Source organism: Diplotaxodon limnothrissa, linkage group LG7 (genome assembly GCF_057381915.1).
Source record: "Diplotaxodon limnothrissa isolate DT_005_m linkage group LG7, D_limnothrissa_male_GT1.1, whole genome shotgun sequence".
Taxonomy (NCBI): domain Eukaryota; kingdom Metazoa; phylum Chordata; class Actinopteri; order Cichliformes; family Cichlidae; genus Diplotaxodon; species Diplotaxodon limnothrissa.
The window spans coordinates 64445723-64462313 of NC_140602.1; positions in this window are offsets into that span (position 1 = coordinate 64445723).

A 16591-nucleotide genomic window follows, 5' to 3' on the forward strand; every position below is an offset into this window, starting at 1 on the left:
TGTACTACAAAGGCTTGGCCTGACTGACAATATTCCTCATTTCTCCTATACTGGCCTTTGTGCTCCCTCTTGGCTCATCCAGTGTCTGAAATCAGTGCAGAGCAATACTGCAGCATTGATCCAATACCAATTCAACACAGGGCCAGTATTTCCAGTGCTGATTCTGATACTTTACACCGATTATGTAGGGGAGAGCAGTGTGTTGTGATTTATCAGATCATCATTAGTTTGCAAATTCTGAACACATTTGATTAAATCACAGATTTTCATGTATCTTAAAAATGGGTATTTTGGAGACAGGGATGCAAATGGGGCAGACCCAGGACACGCTGGAGAGATTATATCTCTCGGCTGGCCTGTGAACGTCTTGGTGTTCCCGCAGACAAGCTGGAGGAGGTGCCTGGGGATAGGGAGGCCTGGGCTTCTCTGCTTAGACCTCTCCCCCGCGACCCAGCTCTGGATAAGTGGAAGAAGATGGATAGTTGGACTGTAAATGTGCCTCTCTCTAGTGAAAGTAATCAAAGTACTGATCCTCCCACACTTGTATCAATCTGATACAATGCCAATGTTGGTATTGATGCTATCAATATTTGTCTTGATCCGCCCACCTCCTTCTGAAACAAAGTGCCTAACACTACATTTAACCCTGCTGTTTCTCTGTTGTACGCATTTTTAGTAGAGATGGACCGATCTGATATTACGTATCGGTATCGGTCCGATACTGACCTAAATTACTGGATCGGATATCGGAGAAAAATAAAAAATGTAATCCGATCCATTAAATATCACGAAAGCACCTCACAAAACTTGCAACACGCCGTAACTCACCTCAGAACGTTAGCACGTCGGAGCAGTATGCATCACGTGATAGAGCGGCTGTGGCATGCAGGACCTGTCGGTGGTCTGGATAGCATGTGGAGCTTCGCTAGCAACCTGGCATTTCATCTCCGACAAAGTTATCCCCGAGAGAAGTAAAGCAAGTGTGTAAGTCCATCTCTGAATGTAAAGCATTCCTAAGCGACTGCCTCTCGCTCTCCGGCTGCTACTTCAATCGTGAAACTGCTTAATGATCAGCTGATCGGCTTTTCTGTCGAGAGTCCGTCTTTGTTTTTGGCCCACTTTGCACCAGAAAGAGGAAACCAGCGGCTGAACAACAGCAGCACGTTTAAGCTTGATAAGCTGTTGTTAGAATTTATTTAATATTACTTTCTACACCAGGATCTTTTTCTACATAGCTGACGTAGCTGACGCTGGTAACTGTGCAGGGGCGGATCTAGCAAAGTTTAGCCAGGGGGGCCGATAGGGCATGAACAGGGAAAAGGGGGCACAAAGACATACTTTTCTTTCTTATTCTCATTTAAAATGTCGAGCTTTTAATAAATAATTATTTGACACCCAAAGTTTTAATTTGATGTAAAATGAATAGAAGTCAATTACTGTATATAGTAACTATTAAGTCTAATATATATACCCTAGTAAGCTATAGTACTTTTTCCTTTGGGAAGGTACCATCTGTGCAGTCTGCAATTTTGTTGAAGAAAGATGTTGAATCTATTTAATATTTCTTGAAAAATAATTGATTTCTGTGCATTTTTTTTCACACTTCATCAAATTAAGGTTGATTACGTCGATTAAGCATCATGAGGTGGAGCGTGAGGGGTGGTTCCCTATTTTTTATTTTTTTATTTTTGTTGTTGCTGGGAGTTGGAACCCTATTAGTTAGGTTTCTTAATATTTACGCTAAGTACTCTTTAAAATACCAGAATAGTGAGGATGGTGTAGGTTTAAGTTTATTAGATTGATCAGTATTGCTGAACTATGAAATATTTTTTTTGTATACAGGTATAACAGAATAGCTTTAGTGTAGTTGTTGTTTTAAACTTGAGTATGAACTTGCAGACTTGCAAAATGCAGCAAGATATTTTAAAAAACAGTTTTGTTGATTAAAAAACACTATATCAGATTCATATCGGTATCGGCAGATATCCAAATTTATGATATCGGTATCGGTATCGGACATAAAAAAGTGGTATCGTGCCATCTCTAATTTTTAGTAAGGCATAATTAACAAAAAGGCTTGAGAGATGAAAGATAAGATAAGATAAGATAAGATAAGATAAGATAGAACTTTATTAATCCCTCGGGTGGGTTCCTCTGGGAAATTCGACTTCCAAAAAAAGCACAGCAACGACCAAAGTTACAGTTACAGAACTGTTATATATATATACACACACACACACACACACACACATATATAAATACAGAGACAAATATAAATAAAATATACAAAGGGGATAAATAGAATAAATAGGAATAAAAAATAAAGGATAAAGGATGCCAAGCTTATATCAGGCCAAAGTCACATGCATTGTTTCTTAAATTCTGAAATTAAGTGGTCATCCAATAAAGATCTGGCACTTCATATGTATGCTCATGATACTGTAATTTTTACACAAGCCAAAACTGCTGATGATGCAGCCCATCAGCTTTCATTGGCATTGCATGATTTACAAAAATGGTGACTCATGCCTTAAGGTAAAAAAAGACCATATCATTGTTTTTTAGTAAACCTGCTGCCTGTTGCAAAGCTATGTATTCCTCACTGAAGAGTCCTTTTTTTTTTTCACAGGCATGGAATAAAAATGTTCTGCAACTCAATACAAGTCAAAGAGTTAAAGGAAGGTAATGTTACAGCCTACCTTTGGCCTTTTCGGGGGGCTTCGGCTTGGACTTTGGGCAGGTGCAGTGACTGCAGGCCCAGGAATTGCACCATATACGCATGGGAACCATTGTCTGCTATAGATTATATCAGACAGATACTTTCTTTCGTTATTGAAAGTCTGATCATTCTACTTAGGGTGCTGATCCAGAAACTGGTGCTTTCAAGATTAAAATAAAAAGAATAGCACCTGAACCTCTTGCTTTAAAGAACATTACAGGTGATCACGCGCGGTGAGTTACAGCCAATAAGGAGTCACGCAGTTTTTGTGTGCATGTCTGTGCACGTGGTCATTTATTATAGCTTTGTTTTGTCTTCACAGAGTGGTTTTATCATTCATTCAGCCCACCACCCACTCTTTTTATTCATTTATTTATTTTAGCTTTTTAAAATGCTGATGGAAACACAACATTTGGCAGGTTCCCACAACTACTTTTACTTTGAAAGAAGGCCCGGAAGTTTTATTTTTTGCCTGCAGTAGTCCACAAGTCACATCGCTGCTTGGTGCCAGAATAATTATGATGATGCACTAACCAAAAATGAAACTCAATGCTTCACAGTCCAGTTGCCTCCATATGAAAACAGCCCTTTAAGGTTAAACATTCAAATCTCAGACACGGATTCCCTGTCAGAATAAATGTTTCAAGCTTTCTGTTAACCTGTCACCAAATTTACATTTTGAACATTTGATTTGATTGTTCAGGTTTAGCCAGCAAAATCTATAGATTTTGCATCTCTATCATAGATAACATGGCTGAAAGTCAAGATCTTTGGTCCTGAAAAATGTTCCCCAAGTGACTCCTGAAAAACAGCAGCACAGAGAAACTTTCAGCACCTTTAGCAGCAGTAAGTTGAAGCAGTGGTTTTTTGTATGATTTCATTACTGTTTCACATCACTGTGGAGGAATTTCGGCCCACTCTTCTTTACAGTGTTTCTTCAGTTTATTGAAGTTTGGGTGTATTTGTTTATGCACATCTCTCTCTTACGGTTGCACCAAAGGATTTCCATCAAGTTGAACCAGTGGCAGATGACAAACCAACCGACACACCTGAGTCACTCACTTTCTTAAATGCACTCCGTCTCACTGGCTCTGTTTATTACTAATCACTGTGTAACTGCTGTAAATTGACAGTAACTGCCATGTCCTTATAAATGTTTATTGGATTAACCACACGTATACAGACTGTATATGACTACCAACTCTCTCCAGCCATGTTGATGTATTACCCATATACATCAGACACAATCAGACTATGCTTACAGGATGTGATGTTACATGTTATTATTTGATGTTATTGGAATCATCATGAATGGGTGGTGATTTCCATAACTTTGTGTATATAATTTGGCATTTCTTACTGATGTAGGCCAAAACTAAATAGATAGTACCATTTCATTTATTTTAAAGGTTTATTTGCAAGACACAAAAACAGACAAAACAGAAAGTTCCAAATGTATTGTGCATGAATTCAAACGTGGCGCTAGAGCCAAGTGCAGATGTGCGTCACAAGTTAATCTGGCTGTAGGCTATGGCACATGGCCACAGGTGGAGCTAGATGACTCGACTCCATTTGAATGCACACAAAGTAAACTGCACGCTTTAGTTGTGCAGCGAAAACGCTGAAATTGGAGTAATAAAACGTAAGAGGGGAACGATAACGAAGACAAGACTCTCCCGATCGTTTACTCTTGCTGCCCCGTGAGCACCATCGGCGTGGTGTTAATTGTTTGCCGTTTTCGCGATCGCCTCCTGCATGACAATATCACCAGGTAAACTCGCGACATTTTTAAACATTTTATTGTTCAAGAGCAACAAGACTGACGGAGTGTTCCCTCTAAGCTGCGCGCGTGCGCAATTGCGCACTGCTGGCACGATCTCTGCGCACAGAAAATCTGCGTTGCGCACAAAAAAAATCTAACCTGAATTGAAATTAAAATGAATATGTTAACAATTCTGTTTTGCAGTGTTAGTCGGTAAGTGACTGGCTGCTCCCTTATGGGATTAGCACGATGCCTCCTTATCCCATAGTCCGGCCAATAATGCGATTCACATTAGTATATATTCAGCTAATCAACGTGGTTTACAGGCTATGACAGGCAGCGTCCTTATGTGCCGACACCGGTGTTTTAGCTAGCAAAGCGGCGTGGCTGATGTGGAGTGAAGCCACGTTAATGACAACGTGTACAACCACTGGAGATGTGAGCAGGACAGACGGAAAAAGTGTGGACTTTATATCAGTTTTAAATTTTGTGTTGATAGGCCACGTAAAACCAGAGTTATGATAAAAAAAAATATACGCAATGTTTGATTTTCTTCCTGAATACTATCGTTGTTTATATTTACTGCGGGAAGAAACGGTAAAAACGGCGTTTTATAAGGAAAACGCTTGAAAGCCTGTGAGCAAAAACAACACCAAAAACCCCCCACCCTTTCCTATTGGTGGAAAAATGTACCATGTGGACCAAACAAAAAAATGAAATGGCAATATGGAATTTAGTTGTTTATGAAGGGGGGAAGTTTTAGGAGTGACAGCGGTGTTTTGAGATGTGAGAGATTTGCGATGTTTAGCGCACATCTTGTGTAGTTAGTTTGTAGTGTAGTCAATAGTTTTGTTGTGTGTTTCAGAATAATGAGGCGACGTTCCCTCGTGTCTGAGCGAACACACAAACTCCCTGAGCAATCCCTTGGACCACTGTGAGCAACAGCAGACGTGTGCAATGTGGTCACGCCAGCATCGAATCCATCCAAGTTACATGGTTTATTAAAATAATCAAATTACAGCATTTACATTTATGTTAGACTAGTTTTAATTAACTGCTTTACCCCACTTCGAATGAAAATGTTAAAAAAAAATCTAGTCATTGACCTGTGTAGTATGCTAACACTATTGGAAGTAAAAATAACTTGAACTCCAATTTTGAAAACACAACTTTCTTTCTTTTTAAAAAAAGCTCTGTCTTGTATTATGAGTCTGTGGTCTGGGAGAGAGTTCTGTAACTCTCTGTCTGCAAAATACAGTATATAATGACCAATGCTGGGCAATTAATTATATAGTTACTTGTCAAAGGAGCTTGCAAAGAAAAGCGTCTGGATGTAGAGGTCTGAGCATTCCTCTACATTGGAGAGACCAAACAGCCACTTCACAAGCGCATGGCACAACACAGAAGAGCCACCTCCACAGGACAAGACGCAGCAGTCCATCTGCATCTTAAGGATAAAGGTCACTCTTTCGAGGATGCCAATGTTCACATTTTGGACAGAGAGGACAGATGGTTTGAAAGAGGAGTGAAAGAAGCCATCTGTGTCCACTGTGAGCGACCATCTTTGAACAGAGGCGGGGGTTTACGACACCAACTCTCTGCCATCTATAATCCAGTTTTGAGATCCCTTCCCAGACGCCTTAACGCCCACTCACATCCTGGGCCATCTGACCTCAGGAATTCGCATGATAAGGTGGGGCCAGGTTTCACAATGAACACACCCGAAACTCTGGCTGATTGGGACCCACGCCCAGTTTCACACCTTGGCTCAGGCGATTAGAGGATCATCAGGGGGTCCTTTTGTCCCTCTGTGGGGGGTCACTCCCACTAGGTTTATATTTGGGACTCTCCACCATTTGACCTTAGAACTGAAGAAGCTTCTCGGATGAGAGGTGAAACGTCTTCAAGCAACTTAAAGAAGTCCAGACGCTTTTCTTTGCAAGCTCCTTTGACTACGATGACCTGGATGACTGAGAACCTTCACAGACATATATAGTTACTTCTTTAAAAAAGTAACTCAGTTTAGCAAACAACAAATTTTTTTGCAGCTTTCTTTTAATGCAGCCAAGGCGTTTTTAAATAAACATTTAAACTATTTACAGAACAATCAGCTGTTCTGCATCAAATTTGATGCCACACAAATTATTCGTGCCACTCCAAAAAATAATTTCTGTCCACTATGAGATAAAGGAGAACAACAGCCTGGTACCTGCAGGCCTGACAACAGGGGCCCATTCTTCGTACCTCGCTAAGTAAGTTAGCTGGATTTGATTGTTGACGATTTCGCGTGATCCTGGATCGTTCGGTTCCCCGAAGCTCATCCGGGACTTGCTGTCATAGCAACAGAGCCGTAAGCGTAAACCTGCTCGGGAGCAGGTTTACTTTATGTAAACAGGATTAGATCGCGGCCACGCAGGTATGTCCGCTTCATTTATACGAAAGCAACAGCGATAAATAAATAACATCAATGTAACTGAAGATAATGCAGCACTTGATCCTTTTATTGATTTCACACACATACATACAGGTCATTTCCTAAAAAAGGGAAATGTACTATTAACATTCTATTACATGTATGTGATTATTACAGATGTAATTCATATTTCAGAGTAGTAATTGTAAATTACTTCGTGTAATCAAGATGAGAGACCACGGCTATAAAAGCGAAGGTGGATTTGGGAAGCCTGTCGCAGCCATGTCCTGTCCGTTTACGCGAGCAACCCATTGCGGAAGGTGCAAGATTGATAAGGAGAGTCCTCAGAATTCAGCGTATATTGCGGGACAGACAGGATCCTTTAGCTCAGCGCGACAGTGTGCTCATTGAGAGATATCGATTTTCCCGTGAGGATATTATTTACTTAACCAACTTGTTGACGAGGGGGTGCAGGACCACCACCTGTCTTTTTTTGCTCTGCCCTTTTCTTGGTTGCTGTTATAAACAAACAAACAGATTATTTCAGGGTCTCTTTCCAAGAGACTAAAAGCAATATAAGTGATAAATATTACCATTCTGTAGAATATTCTTATATTTCACTTTTACTTGTTCCCATGTTCTAGTGGGTCCTGTTGTGGCTCTAATGTGAAAGGGGATATAATATAACATATTATAATATAATATGATGTAATATAATATTGGATAATATAGTGTGATATGATAAATCTACCCTACCGCCTACTGGTGTTGGCCAGAGGGGCCGATGGCGCGATATGGCAGCCTCGCTTCTGTCAGTCTGCCCCAGGGCAGCTGTGGCTACAACCGTAGCTGCCTCCACCAGTGTGTGAATGTGAGAGTGACTGAATAGTGGCATTGTCATGCGCTTTGGGTGCCTTGAAAAGCGCTATATAAATCCACTCCATTATTATTTTTATTATTAAATTACTTACGAGTTTAATTTGTTCCCTTGCGTTCTGATTAAACTCTGAAACTCCTGAAATCCCTCACTCAGGAGTTCTTGCTCTGCTGCCGAAAAATACCGAGCCGAGCGCGCTCCTTCGACATTTTCGCCGACCAATCAGAGGGTTTCCGATCAATGTTTCTACTATCGATGCGTAGCCCCTTTTACGACACCCAGTGATCTCACATTACTTCATCCAGCTGTACTGATCGTCAACAGCGGGTGTGTTCGGAGAACCGGATCAGCGAGCTCACGGTTAGCGCGATGATTTGGCCTTGGATGTGTCATTTGATCTTGGATGTAGTAAGCGACGTACGAAGAACGGGCCCCTGGTCTTCCTGGTTAATGCTGTCATGCCTGTCTTGTCATGTTTTCCTGTTTATTTTGAAAGTCCAGTTTTCATGTGGTTGTGTTTTAATTTACATTTCCTGTGCATCATTATGTTCATCCTAGTCAGCTGTTTCCTTACGTGTCTCCACTTTCCCTGATCACCTCATGTGTGTATTTAAGTGTTTTGTCTCTTACTGTTCATTGTCAGGATGTCTGCCAATTTCCCTCATGTCATCTAGTCACAGTCATAGTTTTACCTTTAGTTATCATAGTCAGTCATGGGTTCATCATAGTTTATCATAGTTATGTTTTTGTTTTTTTTTTTACGTGAAGACAAACATTTGATAATGTTGCTGAATGACAGGGACCCGGTATTAAAAAACTGGACGATCCGGATAATTAAAAAGTACTTGATCGAGTCGATGGAGAATCCAGCCCTTAGTGCGGCTGAAGAGGTTCAGAAATACAAGTGTTCTCTGGAAATCTGTATCAAGGACTTGGTGAAGCATGTTGTCGAAAATGCCGACTCACCCTGCTCTTCTGAAAAAGCCGATGCCATCTCCAAACGGCTGTTCAGTAAAGTCTGGCTTCGAATGAAAAAAATTCAAATCCCTGCCGAAAATGTGACATTCCTCAGTAACATGGTCTACAAGTCTCTCATAGAGAAATGAAAAGACCCAGATGTAATTCTGACATTCATGTCATTATACCACAGATACGTTCATGAGGTCATTATTAACAAGAGTTTGAGGCTAATACATTTCCAATGCTGGGGGAAAAAAGCCCAAAGGCGATATAAGGGTGGCGGCTCACAGCAGTTTTTGTTTGCTACATGGATCATTTTAGTTCAGCTGGGTGTCTTTCAAAATGTGTTAATTACATAAATAAAATGTAACTTTCTCTGTAGCACTTCATGGATTTCATTCAACACATGGATTTCAACACACCTTAGTTGTTCACACAAAGCATAAAGGTAAAAAACAATATATACAGTAGCTGTGTCCCAAAACGTCGGCTGCATCCTTCGGAGGCCGCATTTGAAGGCCGATTACGTCACAGCTAGGCGACGAAGGCTGTCCCAATTCGTCGACTCCTTCAAATGTGGCCGACAAATGCGTTCTTCATTTCCCCGAATTTGAAGGATGGGTCGTAGTGATGGGATTTACGGTTCTTTTTAGAGAACCGGCTCTTTCGGTTCGGCTCACTAAAAAGAGCCAGCTCTTTCGGCTCCAAACCAGCTCTTCAAGTTGTTTTGTTGCTTTAATTAATTTGTTATTAAAAATAATATATAATTATGCACAAAAGGAATTACTAATGTAAAAAAAAAGTGGTTTTATTTATATATGTCTATTAGGGGTGCAACGATACACAAAATTCACGGTTCGGTTCGATACTTTGGTGTCACAGTTCGATATTTTTTCGATACAAAAAAAAAGTTCATGCCTTTTTAATTTGTCATTTATTAAAATTATAAATATATATATTTAACTCAAAAGTACAGTTTTTTAATTTAATGTTGCTGAAACAAAAGTAATTAAAAAAATAAATATATCTCAGGGCTCTCAAAATTTCAAAATCCCTGGTAGCCCTTCGGGCAGGGACTCTTCAGTTTTTGGTAGCCCAAAATAAATGTAAGTAGCCCAAATAAAAAAGAGAGCAATTTTTTGATTGATGTTTTGTTTCCTGTTTTGTTTCCTTTACAATATTATACATTAAAGTATAATATTGTAAAGGAAACAAAACATTAATCAAAAAATTGTTGAAAAACAAATTACAACATTGTATAAAAATTACAATCATCAACTCAAATACTTGGTTCTAATTGAACAGAAATTTCTATGAACTTGTAAGAACTGTGTAGGACATGAATCAGTCTGTGTCAGATCCTGAATTTGAAATTTCCACTGAAGTCACGGGTAAGAGACAAGTGGAACCAAGATCGAGGCCATTTGCTTTTTGAAGTTTGCAAAGACTGCTAAATTTTGCCAGTGGTAGTTCACTCTTTGCAACATAGTAGCTGTTCTAAACAGATTTTTCAGGTTCATTTTTAGTATGTTATTTGCAATTGGTGTTTGTTCTGGGAAAGATATTGCAGACTGAGCAATAATGCATTTCTTGCATTTCTCATGGGTTCTAATGGGGGCCTTTCTTAAAATGACTGGTCCCAGTAACAAAGGCGCTTGTCGACACAGAAATCGAGAGAAAACCAACAATACACCCGGCAGAACATTATGTTATTTACACGGGTGCACATAAGTGGTCCGCATGTGCGCATTCGCTGTCAAAACGTATGGGGCGCCGTTTGTAAAGTGAAACATGCTGAAATTAACGGCAACATGTTTCCACATTTAGCTGAAAAACAAGTCATTTTTTACAACATTCAGTAAAATATTTGTAACTTTTCATATTTAAAACAGAATTTTAAATGTTACATCTAAATGTTAAATCTAAATGTTATATTTAAATCTAAATCGAAATGTTAAATCTAAATGTTATATTTAAATCTAAATCTAAATGTTAAATCTAAATGCTAAATGTTAAATCTAAATGTTAAATGTTAAATCTAAATGTTATATTTAAATCTAAATCTTAAATCTAAATATTATATTTAAATCTAAATGCTAAATGTTAAATCTAAATGTTTAGGCTAACATGCAAATTTATTGCAGGGATCAGCGGAAATACCAAAATAAAAGCTTTCCGAAAACCTCCGGTGCAAAAGTGTGCCGTAGTGGTCAGACACGTTCTCACTCCCAAAGCGTAATAATTTTCGCTAGGTGACAAATTGTCAACATTTTATGCTTTCGGGCAACGGAAAAAGGAGAGCACATGAGAACCGTTTGGACTCAATCTACACATGTTCCTTCGTTTTCTAAAAATCGCTTTGGAAAACACTATTTTACGTCATTTAACTGCTAGTTAAGGTTAGGAATACGGTTATAGTTAGATAAGGTTAGGTTTAGGGCTGGAACACATGGCTGGAACGTCCATTATGGCGGGACCGTCATTCCACTGGAATTCAGCCATAACCCGACCATGAGAAAGCACGTCCGGCGATTTAGCTGAAAACATCGGAAGATCCGTTTTGTCGGCCATCCAAAGGTTCAGCAGTAGTGCACTCTTAGCAGCTGCAGTCTCCACTTCACAATCGCTGCAGCACATGTCCAGCGATTTTGCTGGACATGCTCGTAGGCAAGAAGTGAAGCAGCACATGGCGGGGAGAAGCGAGGAAGAGAACAGACACAATTTTGCACCGGAGGTTTTCGGGAAGCTTTTATTTTGGTATTTCCGTTGATCCGTACAATACATTTGCATATTAGCCTAAACATTTAGGTTTAACATTTAACATTTAGATTTAACATTTAGATTTAACATTTAGATTTAAATATAATATTTAGATTTAACATTTAACATTTAGATTTAACATTTAGATTTAAATATAATATTTAGATTTAACATTTAGATTTAAATATAATATTTAGATTTAACATTTAGATTTAAATATAATATTTAGATTTAATATTTAACATTTAGATTTAATATTTAACATTTGATGAAAAGTTACAAATATTTTACTAAATGTTGTAAAAAATTACTCGAAAAAATATGTTTTTGTAAGGTTTTGAGCTAAATGTGGAAAAATGTTGCCGTTATGTTTCACTTTACAAACGGCGCCCCATAGCAACGCGCGTTTGCATCCATATAAAAAGCACTGTTTTTGTCCGCTAGAGTGGGATTTTCACGGCACATTCCGCACCACATCTCTGTGCGTTCATCATTTGTTTGAAGCCAGCTCACCTCCTGCAACCACTTTTCCGAGAATACGCGCTTCTTTTGTGGTTCGGACTCCTTCTGACATTTGTTTGGAGGTGGAGGAACACCAAAGTAATTGCTTAAAGGAGCTTCTTTAAGAGTTTTAAACAAATGTCTGTCCTCCTCCAGAAAATCTTATGTATGCAAACACGCGTTGCAACTTCATATCTTGTGCGCGTTTTTTTTTTTTTTTTTTTGACAGCGAATGCTCACCTACGGACCACTTATGTGCAGCCCCGGTTATATAGCTCGTCATATTGCAGCCACAGAAATTCTTTTGTCCATGAAACCATAAAGCTGCACTTTCTTTTTGCCTTATAGTCTGATTTGTCATAACTTCTCCGTTTTGTGGTAAGCTTTTCTTTGGCTGTCACTTCTTCACCCTGACCTGTCTTATTTGGCTCAGCAGAACTAAAATATATATCCAGCTGCTTTTACACATGCACACATAACGGTCAGCGATTCTCTGCGCGATCAACCTCTCACATGTTTAAGCTTGCTGCGGGAGGTTTCACTTGTCATGTTTGCATAGTAAGCTAACGATTGATAAGACGATGTCAGAGGAATTGGTGCGCAAATTATCATCACTCACCAATCAGTACTGTTGCTCTCTATACACAGTTCGGGCGATTGCAAAGTGAAAGCAAAAAACAAGTGCAAATTCAAACGCGATTTCAATATGTCACATATTGACAGTGGCTCACCGATGCCAATGACATAATTACCCAGCTACATTTCCGAAAGAATGCAAAAGCATTGACATATATTTTTCCTTCCTACAATAGCCCGACGGGCAGGGCAGAGATAGATTTTGGTAGCTCGACTGGAAAAATCGCTAGCCCCAGGACGTCGGGCTAGCGATTTTGCAAGCCCTGTATCTGATTGAGGAATCACTCATCTTTGGAAAAGAGAGTTTATTACAGAGAAATGGCTCTTTCCAAAATAAAAGCTATACTATAGCTTCTTCTGGGCCATATTCTCAGCAGCATATTGTAGCGGGTCAGGGCTGTTCGGGGTTCTGTTTGTACAGTTATGTTTTGTTTATGTTGCCATAGTGACGGGTGACGCCCTCTCGCTGTGACAGTGTGTCCTTCCGGGGTCAGAGGGCGCCCTGTGTGTTGTAGTTGTTGTTGCTGTGCGGTTGCCACGCTAAGCAGTTAGCAAGCGGCAGTGTTCTTCTGCAGATGTCAATAAACGGCTGTGCTCCCTGGCTAGCTCACGGGAAGCAAGACCAAACGACACCTACGTCTCCTCCTTGTCTGAGCTCGCCACAATATTAAACATATCAGGTGCCCATAAGGAGAATCATGTGCTAACGGCTGTCTAAATGACTCGGGTAAAGTTTGTAGCATGCATGCTTGTTGTTTTTGTCTGCTTCCACTTGTCTTTGCACTAGGATGATGTCGGCGTAAATGTGCAGTCATATTCGCTGTGTTCCCACTAGTGCTGTCAGCGTTAATCTCGTTGAAATGACGTTAACGCCACAACACGGCAAATCTCCGTTAACGAGCTACCCCTGATCGCCCTGTGCTGGGGCTAGACAGCCAACACGTTAACGAGCTAACTGCGCTAACACACTAGTTCCCACCCATGTAATTGAGCATTGCGTGGCACATCCAACATACTGTTTTACTTTAGTCCATGACGCGCTTACCTTCAGGGTCATACGTCACATGAAAACCAAAATAATTCCAAACGCCAGATCTGAATGAGGGTGGGGGAGGTTCAATTTGCCTGTTGCAAGGAGAGCTTCTGTCTTGCTAGCTTGCCCTGCGCTCTTCCTTCTGACAATGCTGTCTGTGTTGAACGTGGATCTGCGCTCGACAGTGCAGCCTAGGCGGAGTAGTCGAACGCAGATTCACTGAGCGCTCAACACAGACAGCATCGTCAGAAGGAAAGTTGATAAAATAAATTACAAATTTTGTATTGTTCGATACATATGCGTACCGAACCGAAAGCACTGTATCGAACGGTTCAATATCGATACGAGTATCGTTGCACCCCTAACATACATATACATATATACACATATACATTGCAAAAAGGGTGTAGCTATTGCAGTATACAGTGTGTTAGATGGAGGAGTTGTAGAGGGAGATGGCCACAGGCAGGAATGATTTCCTGTGTCGTTCAGTGGCGCTTTTTGGTAATCTCAGTCTCTCGCTGAACGTGCTCCTGTGACTGACCAGCATGTCATGGAGTGGGTGGGAGGGATTATCCAACACTGTCTTTATCTTGGACAACATCTGCCTCTCCGACACCACCTTAAGGGAGTCCAGCTCCATCCCCACAACATTACTGGCCTTATGGATCAGTTTATTGAGATGTCAAATGTAACAAATATGCGATTTAACCCTCCTCTGTTAGTTAGTGAACTGGACTTGAAAATGGCAGGGCTTGTGGTGTCTGTCTTCAGTGAACTCAAGCTTTCTGGCTTTACATGATGTGGATCAGTGACTGAGCCCACCAAGGACTCCAAAACAATGATTCCTTTGACATGAATCGTTTGAGTGAAACTAGGAAAACTATAAAATCCAAAATTAGGGACTTCTTTATGAAAATAACAGAAGACCAGTGGCGTGCACTGAAAACAGGGTGCGCTCAGATGAAAACGCCAAGCAGGCACTTGGCAGGTTTACATCAGAGTTGTTTCACATCACCATAACTGAAGTCATGCCAATGATTAGGCACTGTGAGGGTAGTGTCTACCAAGGGGAGACAATTTTACAGGGAGTCGGGGAAAAATGGAAGCACTGTGCGTGCTGGCCCCATTCGTGCACCCAGCAACTGAATCAGGAGGATCCACAGTCAGCTGGTCTGGAATCAGTTTCAGAAGTAGCAGAGGGGCCAAAAAGTGGACCAGTGGCTGAGCCCAATGAGGACTCAAAAAAAGAGTGACTCCTCTCTGGAGTGTGAGGTGTGTGAGGCTGAGCCCACTGCCCCTTCTGGTGATGTGACTGTGGAACCTCCACTGTTGGAACAACAGCGGCTCGTTAAAGAGCTCATAAACGCTGTGATTATACGCGCCTCAAGAGAGGCAAAGGTGCCGCCGTCTAATGAGAAGCAACAGCAACTCTTCATATCTTTAATATAAAAATTTAATAGGTCTTGATGAGGCCATTTACCGAGAGCTCCGCGACAAAACATTCTGTGAAGACAAACATTTGATAATGTTACTAAATGACAGTGACCCGGTATTGCAAAACTTGACGATCCAGATAATTAAAAAGTACTTGATCGAGTCGATGGAGAATCCAGCCCTTAGTGCAGCTGAAGAGGTTCAAAAATACAGATCTTCTGTGGAAATCTGTATCGAGGACTTGGTGAAGCATGTCGTCGAAAATGCCGACTCACCCTGCTCTTCTGAAAAAGCCGATGCCATTGCCAAACGGCTGTTCAGTAAAGTCTGGCTTCGAATGAAAAAAATTCAAATCCCTGCTGAAAATGTGACATTTTCATCATCATATCTCCACCACTGTGCTTGACAGTTGGCTTGTGTAGCTACTAACAGTGGGGTGAATAATTTAGACTGGCTTCTGCCTTAAGTCTAATTGTTGAATGTTAACATTAATAATAATAATGGATTGGATTTATATAGCGCTTTTCAAGGCACCCAAAGCGCTTTACAATGCCACTATTCATTCACTCTCACATTCACACACTGGTGGAGGCAAGCTACGGTTGTAGCCACAGCTGCCCTGAGGCTGCCCCTCGCTTCTGTCAACACTGTCAACACCTCTGGCCTCGCCTCTGGCCAACACCAGTAGCCAGTAGGGTAAAAATATAAAAAGGCTACGAGGACAGCTGCTCTTCGAAGGATTTGGGTTTGGAGTCAGGTGAGGAGCGTGAGCTCCAAGAGCTGGTTCTGACCCAAACTTCCCTCGTCAGCGAGTTAAAAAGCCGGTTGAAGATGTTCTGTCTTGTTTTCCGCTCTTCCTGAGGAATAAGTCTCTAAACTAGCGGGGCATGTGGAAACACAGACCCAACAATCATACATAGTCATAATGTTTCCACTATTAAACCTCTAATGTTGTTTCATAACTGTCACCAATAGTCCTTAATCATCACTTTCAGAGCCTTGCAGTGTGCAGGTTACAGTGATGGTTTGTGCGAGAATCATCAGGCAACGCATACAAGCATCTGCACACGAAATGTATTTTAAAAATATGTTTTTTTATTACTAAGCAGTTTTTTGTACAGTGACGTAATAACGTTTCTGAGATGCATGGAGTTTCAGCAACAAAGGCATTCTAGTGGGACTCTGGTGTAACAGTGACTCCAATGTAGCTCGGAAATGTGGCACTCCAGACGTCCAGAAACATGCGAATGTACACTCATCAGACATGTTGCTGTATGAAAATCTGATCAGTAACCTAAAAATGTTCGGTAACTCAGTACTGATGTTTTGAATAACTACCTGCCGCCTGTTTATTCTCACACAGACCTTCACTGCAGCCTGGATAAAGCGAAGGTTTTTAGAAAGTGATGATTTGGGACTATCGGTGAGAATTATGAAATGACAGGAAATGTTTAATCAAGGAAACAGGATGAATGAACGAACCACAAAAAGAA